Source organism: Ranitomeya variabilis, chromosome 1, assembly GCF_051348905.1.
Source record: "Ranitomeya variabilis isolate aRanVar5 chromosome 1, aRanVar5.hap1, whole genome shotgun sequence".
NCBI classification, from domain to species: Eukaryota; Metazoa; Chordata; class Amphibia; order Anura; family Dendrobatidae; genus Ranitomeya; species Ranitomeya variabilis.
This window is the reverse complement of record NC_135232.1, coordinates 133,363,234-133,374,209: the sequence shown is the minus strand read 5'-3', so window position 1 is coordinate 133,374,209 and position 10,976 is coordinate 133,363,234.

Here is a 10,976-nt window from a genome sequence, read left to right as displayed (position 1 = left end):
GTTCTGTAGAAGGACGTAGATCTGGGGATTTATTATGATGGAATATAGGCTGAACTGGATGGACAAATGTCTTTTTTCGGCCTTACTAACTATGTTACTATGTTACTATGTTACCCTCACCTATTGTATTCTCACCCATCCCTTGTAGTTTGTGAGCCTCATGGGCAGGGTCCTCTCTCCTACTGTACCAGTCGTGACTTGTATTGTTTAAGATTATAGTACTTGTTTTTATTATGTATACCCCTCCTCACATGTAAAGCGCCAAAATGGAATAAATGGCGCTATAATAAATAATAATCATACTCTGCAGTTGTCTGATACCTGTTCCTAGTCTTCTAGGAGCTCTACCACGTGTCCGCCTGCGGCTTCCAGGACGTCTCTTGTCCACCTGCAGCTTTCATGGTATTAAGACTTTCTAGTAACTCCGGAGTTCTGTCTGCTGTCTCTAGGATGTCTTCAGTCAGCCTGACGCCTTCAGTGATTCTGATAATGGTCTCCTCTTTGCTCTCTGTGTCCTGCATGCCTCACTCGTCTGCTGCACCGACGCTTGTAGTTTGTGTGCCCAGACCTTGGGCTTAGAGGATCCACCTCACCTAGTGAGCCCTTTTGACACAAAATACCAGAAGATATAAAAAATAAAGTAAGCTTTGTTTAAAAGATGACTTTCCAAAAAGAGACAAAAACCACAGTGTCAAAAACGCAATAAAATCACATAAAACAATGCACTAAAAAATTAAATGAAAAAACTGCAAGTAACCTAATTTACTTCATAGGTACAGGATTGCTGCACCCAAATCTGTAACAGGAAAAATGAACCAAACACTCATCATGGGAACTTAGCCGGAACCTTTCGACTTATTCCGCAGCCATCTATAGCTTCAATGCCAGAATTGCTGAATTTTGTTCAATCATTCTCCTAAAAAATGAAGCTAAAGTGATTAAAAAAAACTGTATGTACGCACAATAAAAGCAGCGAAAAACTGAAAAAGTTGTTTTAAATGATTTTTTTTGTGACAAAATAGTAAAGCATTAAAAAAACTATATTAATTTGGTATTGTCATTATCGTATCGACCCACAGAAAAACGTTAACATGTCAATTATCTAAAATGCTGTTGAAAAATTAAAAAAATTGCTGTTCTTCCCATTGATTTCACTGCCCAAAAGGTGTAATGAAAGCATGTCCAATAAGCCACATGAACCCCAAAGTGGGATTTGTGAAAGCTACATCTTATCATACAAAAAATAAAGCCCTCATTTATGTGAAGTCTTCCCCATCTAGATCCGAGAGGCGCTCCAGACGGGCGAAACCCGTGAAGAAACCTCCACGTCAAGCCATGACCATCTGTGATCCTCCAGTACCTCTACTCGTTAAGGCAGCTACCCAAGTGAAGCCTAAGAAGGTTGAAAAGAGTGGGCTGGCAAAGCAGCAGCCCGAGATCAGCCGTATGAAGGGCATTCGGTGTTGCTGCAGTCGTGAGGAACACCCGGATGGCCTCTGTCCAAAGGATCTAAAGCTCCTGAACCTTGGGCCAGTAGGAGAGACTGCCCTCGGTGAGAATAACTCCCTTCCGTTAAAGTCTGTGTCTGTTCCGGTGCCTTGTGGGAGCTTCGCCCCTGCAGATGTATTCAAGCTGCTAACCAGACGGAGTCTAAGTGTAGTTCCTGTTCCACTGCTCCAGAATCCTGTGAAGGTGTTTGGTGATGGCCGAGCCCTACTTATGAACAGTCCAGTGTCGAAAGGACAACTACAGCTCCAAATTGGAGCATTACATTTGAAGAAATTTCTTTTCCACGTGTTGACCAGTCCGCCCGTTGGTCTTTCTGAGCCAGATACTCTGCTGCCTGTTCCGGTCCGAAGACCCAGCGTGGTTCTGCGTTTGGAACTGTCAAGTCTCCAGAGTTTTCTTGTTCCTAAACTGCAAGGTCAATCTACAGTGTTGACATTCTCTCCACCAGCTGGCTATTGAGTCACAGTGTGCTGACCTTACTGAAGTAAAGGAAGCAGTGGCACCCTCTCTGCACACCTCCAGTGACAATACCAGTGACCAGTTCCCAGGAACATCCCTGTAGCTTAAAATTTTTCCTCTGAACTATAGGCAGAAGATGCTTCCTGTAAAGATGCCTTCAGACTCCATGTGGCAGGTGGATGAAGAAGTTGAAGCAGAAGCTCTTGTATCTCTGTTCTTCACCAATCCGGAAGAAGAGGAGGTCCAGTTTTGTCAGAGTAACAGGCTGATGGTGCTTCCTAAATGTATGCCTTCTGCTTCCAAGTGGCTACTTGGTGATAATACCAAGACAGAGACTTACTCATCCTCTAATCTGGAAGAGGAGGTCCAGTTTTCTCAGGGTACCAGGCTGAAGATGTTTCCTGTACGTATGCCTCCAGCTTCCATGTGGCCATTGGGTGAAGATCCCAAGACAGGAGTGTTCTCATCTCTGCTTTCCACCAGTCTAAAGGAGGAGGTTCAATTTTCTTGTGATGATGGGCTTAAGTTGGATCCAGTGAAGGTGTCTTCAGTTTCCAAAGAATCGGATTATGTTGAGGTCAAAACAGAAGCTTCCAAGTCCCTGCTTTCAGTCAAACAGGTGAAAGAAGTCCTGGCCCTTGTATCTTCAGTGTGGGAAGCTGATCTTGCTGGACTCAAAGAGACTGGGCAACCTGAAATCTCTAATGTCTCATCTACCTCTTTCTACCAGAGGAATGTTGTGATGGCTCTGACTATGGGTGCGCCTATCCTTCTTCTACAAGTTATTCTGGCGGGCTTGAAGAAGAGGGGCCATAAAGGGGGGTTACTGTAACAACTCTGCTGGTATCACGGTATGGCCTCTCATCTCTCACAATATCTTACGCACGGCTCCAGGTCATGATGTAGTTTCTGTTTCTTGCCAGCTCCATATTCTGTGCCTCTGCTCTCTGCATGCTTCCTGGCTGTGTGCATAGGGGGCAGCACCTGAACTCTCTGGTTCTTATAGGAATCAGGTGCACCTGTCTAATCTGTTCCTGACCAATTACCAAGAGCCCTCCAGTATTTAGTGCAGCTCCACCCAGTGGACTGGGCCTGTGCAATGTGTTAGCTCAGTTTGTGTTTAGCTTCTGAGTTTTCCAGGCCTTGCTCTGTGTTACTCCCTCTCTAGAGGCTTTCCTCAGTGTTCTTGCCTTGATCTTGTTGTCCGCCCTCCAGGAGGCAGAATATTCTGGTCCCTGTGTCTTTGTTCTTGTTCCTTGTCTTGTTCCATTACCTTGTCTGAACTTAGTCCTATCTCTGTCTCCTTGTCTGTGGCTTCCTTCCCTGCTGTGTCTTTCCTTGTGTTGTCAGTCTGCTTATGCTCCGCACTCTTGTGGCTCTGCCTGCTCTGAACCCTTGTGACTTTGCCTGGGCTCCGCTCTCTTGCAGCTTTGCCTCTGCTCCGCACTCCTGCGATTCTTCTCCGTTCTACTCTGCTCTGCTGCTGCAGAGACCGCTTGCTGCAGCTCCTCTCCGCATTCCTTGCGGTTCCACTCTGCTTAGCTTTTGCTACTGCAGAAATCTCTTGCTGCAGGTCCTCTCCGCATTCCTTGTGGTTCCGCTCTGCTTAGCTTCTGTTGCTGCTCCATCTCCTGCAGCTCTACCATTCCTATCCACAGCCTTGCGGTTCTCTTCCTGTGTGAACAGGTCCCAACCTGTTCCTTCACACTCCATTCCTTCCTGCTTGTTTCCGCACCTGCATCTCCTGTGTGAACAGGTCCCTGCCTGTTCCCTCATACACCACACCTTCATACACCATTCCTGTCAGCCCTGTGTTCTCTGCCATGCCTGCCAGCCCTGTGTTCTCTGCCGTGCCTGCCAGCCCTGTGTTTTCTGCCGTGCCTGCCAGCATACCTCCCAACTTTTGAAGATGGGAAAGAGGGCCAAAGTTTGCGGCGTGTGCCATGGCAAATTTTAGGCCATGCCTCTGACCACACCCATTCATAACTAGTCACACCCATATCCACGTCCCAACCACACCCACTTAGCACTGCTGATCACACTGTTTCATAAAGAATAATTATAAACAAAAAAAATGGCCACACAGTGCTCCATACTGTATAATGGCCACACATGATGCTCCATACTGTATAATGGCCACACATGATGCTCCATACTGTATAATGGCCACACATGATCCTCCATACTGTATAATGGCCGCACATGATGCTCCATACTGTATAATGACCACACATGATGCTCCAAACTGCATAATGGCCACACATGATGCTCCATACTGTATAATGGCCACACATGATGCTCCATACTGTATAATGGCCACACATGATGCTCCATACTGTATAATGACTGCACATGATGCTCCATACTGTATAATGACTGCACATGATGCTCCATACTGTATAATGGCCACACATGATGCTCCATACTGTATAATGGCCGCACATGATGCTCCATACTGTATAATGGCCACACATGATGCTCCATACTGTATAATGGCCACACATGATCCTCCATACTGTATAATGGCCACACATGATGCTCCATACTGTATAATGGCCGCACATGATGCTCCATACTGTATAATGACTGCACATGATGCTCCATACTGTATAATGGCCACACATGATGCTCCATACTGTATGACCACACATGATGCTCCATAATCAGAACCTCCCACTCCCGTCTCCAAGACTTTACACGTGCGGCGCCGATTCTTTGGAATGCACTACCTAGGTTAATACAATTAATCCCCAATCCCCACAGTTTTAAGCGTGCACTAAAAACTCATTTGTTCAGATTGGCCTACCGCCTCAACGCATTAACCTAATTATCCCTGTGTGGCCTATTAATAAAAAACAACAACATAATCACGTTCCTCCATCATGTTCTCATACACTTTATGCAGTTAATAGCCTCTGTGTCTGTACTGTTACATACTTAGGCAGTTAACTGGTTCATGCAGCTTTACATGAACACCCGAGCCTTACACTATGGCTGGTCCAAATAACTAAAGCAATTGTTACCATCCACCTCTTGTGTCTCCCCTTTTCCTCATAGATTGTAAGCTTGCGAGCAGGGCCCTCATTCCTCCTGGTATCTGTTTTGAACTGTGATTTCTGTTATGCTGTAATGTCTGTTGTCTGTATAAGTCCCCTCTATAAGTTGTAAAGCGCTGCGGAATATGTTGGCGCTATATAAATAAAATTATTATTATTATTTATTATACTGTATAATGATCACACATGATGCTCCATACTGTATAATGGCCACACATGATGCTCCATACTGTATATTGGTCGCACTTGATACTTTGTACCGTATAATGGCCACACATAGCTACTCCTACACACGCGGCTATGCTCCGTACACTTTGGACACACAGCTCCGCTCCGTACACACGCGCTCTGCTCCATACACCTCGTACACACGCGGCTCTGCCCCGTACACCTCGTACACATTCAGCTCCGCTCCATACACCTCGTACACATTCAGCTCCGCTCCATACACCTCATACACATTCAGCTCCGCTCCATACACCTCATACACATTCAGCTCCGCTCCATACACCTCATACACATTCAGCTCCGCTCCATACACCTTGTACACATTCAGCTCTGCTCCATACACCTCGTACACATTCAGCTCCACTCCATACACCTCATACACACACGGCTCCGCTCAATACACCTCATACACACACGGCTCCGCTCCATACACCTCATACATACACGCCTCCGCTCCATACACCTCGTACACACACGGCTACGCTCCGTACACCTCGTACACATTCATGCCTGCCAGCCCTGTGTTCTCTGCCGTGCCTGCCAGCCTATTCGTCCAAGTTTCAGCAGTGCTCTTCTGCCAGTCCTGCCTGATGCCCACACCTGTCCTAGTGTTCCTGTTCTCCAAGTGGGATCAGCAGCCACAGCCAGACACCACCCTGGAGTAGCACCTGGCAGCTGCATGCCGCACAAGCCTGACCTCACCATCAGAGACTCCAGTGAAGACCAAGGCAGCTGTCATAGTCACGCCCCTTCCAGGGTTGTCTGGTTTGTGGCACAGTGTGGCCACAAACCCCCCGAGCTCACGCCCACCAGTCAAGGTGTGAGTGTGACAGTAGTGATATAATAGGACTGCATCTTGCTCTTTGATGGGGCACTGTGGCTATAATGTGTGCAGATATTGTGGAGACCGTGTATATAATGTGTAGTGATGTAATAGGACTGTGTCCTGCTCTGTGATGGGGGCACTGTGGCTATAATGTGTGCTGATATTGGGAGCACCGTGTATATAATGTGTAGTGATGTAATAGGACTGTGTCCTGCTCTGTGATGGGGCACTGAGGCTATAATGTGTGCTGATATTGTGGAGAACCGTGTATATAATGTGTAGTGATGTAATAGGACTACGTGCTGCTCTGTGATGGGGCACAGTGGCTATAATGTGGGCTGATATTGTGGAGCACCATGTATATAATGTGTAGTGATGTAATAGGACTGCGTCCTGCTCTGTGATGGGGGCACTGTGGCTATAATGTGTGCTGATATTGTGGAGCACTGTGTATATAATGTGTAGTGATGTAATAGGACTGTGTCCTGCTCTGTGATGGGGCACTGAGGCTATAATGTGTGCTGATATTGTGGAGCACCGTGTATATAATGTGTAGTGATGTAATAGGACTGTGTCCTGCTCTGTGATGGGGCACAGTGGCTATAATGTGGGCTGATATTGTGGAGCACCATGTATATAATGTGTAGTGATGTAGTAGGACTGTGTCCTGCTCTGTGATGGGGGCACTGTGGCTATAATGTGTGCTGATATTGTGGAGCACCATGTATATAATGTGTAGTGATGTAATAGGACTGTGTCCTGCTCTGTGATGGGGCACTGAGGCTATAATGTGTGCTGATATTGTGGAGCACCGTGTATATAATGTGTAGTGATGTAATAGGACTGTGTCCTGCTCTGTGATGGGGCACAGTGGCTATAATGTGTGCTGATATTGTGGAGCACCATGTATATAATGTGTAGTGATGTAATAGGACTGTGTCCTGCTCTGTGATGGGGCACAGTGGCTATAATGTGTGCTGATATTGTGGAGCACCGTGTATATAATGTGTAGTGATGTAATAGGACTGTGTCCTGCTCTGTGATGGGGCACAGTGGCTATAATGTGTGCTGATATTGGGAGCACCGTGTATATAATGTGTAGTGATGTAATAGGACTGTGTCCTGCTCTGTGATGGGGCACAGTGGCTATAATGTGTGCTGATATTGGGAGCACCGTGTATATAATGTGTAGTGATGTAATAGGACTGTGTCCTGCTCTGTGATGGGGCACAGTGGCTATAATGTGTGCTGATATTGGGAGCACCGTGTATATAATGTGTAGTGATGTAGTAGGACTGTGTCCTGCTCTGTGATGGGGCACTGTGGCTATAATGTGTGCTGATATTGGGGAGCACCGTGTATATAATGTGTAGTGATGTAATAGGACTGTGTCCTGCTCTGTGATGGGGCACAGTGGCTATAATGTGTGCTGATATTGGGAGCACCGTGTATATAATGTGTAGTGATGTAATAGGACTGTGTCCTGCTCTGTGATGGGGCACAGTGGCTATAATGTGTGCTGATATTGGGAGCACCATGTATATAATGTGTAGTGATGTAGTAGGACTGTGTCCTGCTCTGTGATGGGGCACTGTGGCTATAATGTGTGCTGATATTGGGGAGCACCGTGTATATAATGTGTAGTGATGTAATAGGACTGTGTCCTGCTCTGTGATGGGGCACTGAGGCTATAATGTGTGCTGATATTGTGGAGCACCGTGTATATAATGTGTAGTGATGTAATAGGACTGTGTCCTGCTCTGTGATGGGGGCACTGTGGCTATAATGTGTGCTGATATTGGGGAGCACCGTGTATATAATGTGTAGTGATGTAATAGGACTGTGTCCTGCTCTGTGATGGGGGCACTGTGGCTATAATGTGTGCTGATATTGGGGAGCACCGTGTATATAATGTGTAGTGATGTAATAGGACTGTGTCCTGCTCTGTGATGGGGCACAGTGGCTATAATGTGTGCTGATATTGTGGAGCACCGTGTATATAATGTGTAGTGATGTAATAGGACTGTGTCCTGCTCTGTGATGGGGGCACTGTGGCTATAATGTGTGCTGATATTGGGAGCACCGTGTATATAATGTGTAGTGATGTAATAGGACTGTGTCCTGCTCTGTGATGGGGCACTGAGGCTATAATGTGTGCTGATATTGTGGAGCACCGTGTATATAATGTGTAGTGATGTAGTAGGACTGTGTCCTGCTCTGTGATGGGGCACTGAGGCTATAATGTGTGCTGATATTGTGGAGCACCATGTATATAATGTGTAGTGATGTAGTAGGACTGTGTCCTGCTCTGTGATGGGGCACTGTGGCTATAATGTGTGCTGATATTGGGGAGCACCGTGTATATAATGTGTAGTGATGTAATAGGACTGTGTCCTGCTCTGTGATGGGGCACAGTGGCTATAATGTGTGCTGATATTGGGAGCACCGTGTATATAATGTGTAGTGATGTAATAGGACTGTGTCCTGCTCTGTGATGGGGCACAGTGGCTATAATGTGTGCTGATATTGGGAGCACCATGTATATAATGTGTAGTGATGTAGTAGGACTGTGTCCTGCTCTGTGATGGGGCACTGTGGCTATAATGTGTGCTGATATTGGGGAGCACCGTGTATATAATGTGTAGTGATGTAATAGGACTGTGTCCTGCTCTGTGATGGGGCACTGAGGCTATAATGTGTGCTGATATTGTGGAGCACCGTGTATATAATGTGTAGTGATGTAATAGGACTGTGTCCTGCTCTGTGATGGGGGCACTGTGGCTATAATGTGTGCTGATATTGGGGAGCACCGTGTATATAATGTGTAGTGATGTAATAGGACTGTGTCCTGCTCTGTGATGGGGGCACTGTGGCTATAATGTGTGCTGATATTGGGGAGCACCGTGTATATAATGTGTAGTGATGTAATAGGACTGTGTCCTGCTCTGTGATGGGGCACAGTGGCTATAATGTGTGCTGATATTGTGGAGCACCGTGTATATAATGTGTAGTGATGTAATAGGACTGTGTCCTGCTCTGTGATGGGGGCACTGTGGCTATAATGTGTGCTGATATTGGGAGCACCGTGTATATAATGTGTAGTGATGTAATAGGACTGTGTCCTGCTCTGTGATGGGGCACTGAGGCTATAATGTGTGCTGATATTGTGGAGCACCGTGTATATAATGTGTAGTGATGTAGTAGGACTGTGTCCTGCTCTGTGATGGGGCACTGAGGCTATAATGTGTGCTGATATTGTGGAGCACCATGTATATAATGTGTAGTGATGTAGTAGGACTGTGTCCTGCTCTGTGATGGGGCACTGTGGCTATAATGTGTGCTGATATTGGGGAGCACCGTGTATATAATGTGTAGTGATGTAATAGGACTGTGTCCTGCTCTGTGATGGGGCACTGTGGCTATAATGTGTGCTGATATTGGGGAGCACCGTGTATATAATGTGTAGTGATGTAATAGGACTGTGTCCTGCTCTGTGATGGGGCACAGTGGCTATAATGTGTGCTGATATTGGGAGCACCGTGTATATAATGTGTAGTGATGTAATAGGACTGTGTCCTGCTCTGTGATGGGGCACAGTGGCTATAATGTGTGCTGATATTGGGAGCACCGTGTATATAATGTGTAGTGATGTAATAGGACTGTGTCCTGCTCTGTGATGGGGCACAGTGGCTATAATGTGTGCTGATATTGGGAGCACCGTGTATATAATGTGTAGTGATGTAATAGGTCTGTGTCCTGCTCTGTGATGGGGCACAGTGGCTATAATGTGTGCTGATACTGTGGAGCACGTGTATATAATGTGTAGTGATGTAATAGGACTGCGTCCTGCTCTGTGATGGGGGCACAGTGGCTATAATGTGTGCTGATATTGTGGAGCACCGTGTATATAATGTGTAGTGATGTAATAGGACTGTGTCCTGCTCTGTGATGGGGCACAGTGGCTATAATGTGTGCTGATACTGTGGAGCACGTGTATATAATGTGTAGTGATGTAATAGGACTGTGTCCTGCTCTGTGATGGGGCACTGAGGCTATAATGTGTGCTGATACTGTGGAGCACCGTGTATATAATGTGTAGTGATGTAATAGGACTGTGTCCTGCTCTGTGATGGGGCACTGTGGCTATAATGTGTGCTGATATTGGGAGCACCGTGTATATAATGTGTAGTGATGTAATAGGACTGTGTCCTGCTCTGTGATGGGGCACAGTGGCTATAATGTGTGCTGATATTGGGGAGCACCGTGTATATAATGTGTAGTGATGTAATAGGACTGTGTCCTGCTCTTGTGGAGCACCGTGTATATAATGTGTAGTGATGTAATAGGTCTGTGGCTATGGATTTTTTTGTTGTTGAGTACTACGTGCGGCTGTGTTGCTATTTCCAGGCATTGTGTGCTGCTTTGTTATGAGTGCGCTGTCTACTGTATATGGGGGTGTTAATATGATGGGGGGCTGTTCTATTAGCCCAAGTTATGGGGACACTGTGGCTGTAGGACTTGTTCATGTTGATTGGCACTGTGTCCTTTTAGGCTAAGGCTTCATAAAACAAATTGTGTGGCCAAACCTCACCGTGGCATAATGGGGATGTCCAGGCTTGGGGCTCAAGTCTAGTGTCAGTCTATGTGACTGCAGACTTATAAATCTTCTCAGCGTGGGCTCTGAGGATTCGCAGGGAACAGCCGGGTGTGAGACCGCGATTCGCATACATGTGGTTACGTGCCGACTAGACTTGCACAATACAAGTGAACTGAGAGAAGCCGGACACGTCTAGTCAGAATGTGGCTGTAAGTCTTCAAATCGAATACTTGCTATGACATGAGCCGGCTCCTGGTGAATCCTGACAGCACGCACTGTGAGGACTGACACCTAGAGTCAC